The sequence below is a fragment of the Acyrthosiphon pisum genome, chromosome A1 (genome assembly GCF_005508785.2).
Source record: "Acyrthosiphon pisum isolate AL4f chromosome A1, pea_aphid_22Mar2018_4r6ur, whole genome shotgun sequence".
Taxonomy (NCBI): Eukaryota; Metazoa; Arthropoda; class Insecta; order Hemiptera; family Aphididae; genus Acyrthosiphon; species Acyrthosiphon pisum.
The window spans coordinates 121508948-121509506 of record NC_042494.1 but is presented as its reverse complement, the minus strand read 5'-3'; positions in this window follow the sequence as shown (position 1 = coordinate 121509506).

Below are 559 nucleotides of genomic sequence, written 5' to 3'. Positions count from 1 at the left end.
CGCACACATCTACTCAACATACAAGTGTGCAGCATATATAATCACTTATCTACTTGAAATAGTACACTAGACCTTAAAGCTGAAGACTTTTATAAGATAATTTTTAAAAATTGTAAAAAAATTTTGTTTGCTAGCTAAATTAATTGTGTTCCACATATCAACACAGCGTTTTGCATAGTATGTGTCAGACATGAATAGAAAATATCATCTACTTATAAATTAGAAAATTCTTTGTATCAAATGTACAAGTAGGTACTATAAATTAATATAATATTGTGACTAAAAAAAATTAAAAACAAAGCAAATTCAATATTATAGCAACAGCAGTTTTTGAAAACAATAAGCGTTTGACGAAGTTGGCTATTTAGACGAGAAAAAACTTTTCTCCTAAATATTTTATAGTTAAAAATCTTGTTGTAAATCAAAAAATATCAAACGTAGATACTTCAAACATTTTGTTTATTATTATTTTTTATGCCAACAATGCAATATGATGTACTTATTTTAAGAAAATCAATTTAATCGTTAACGTAATAATTATTAATTTACCAGGGCCGTA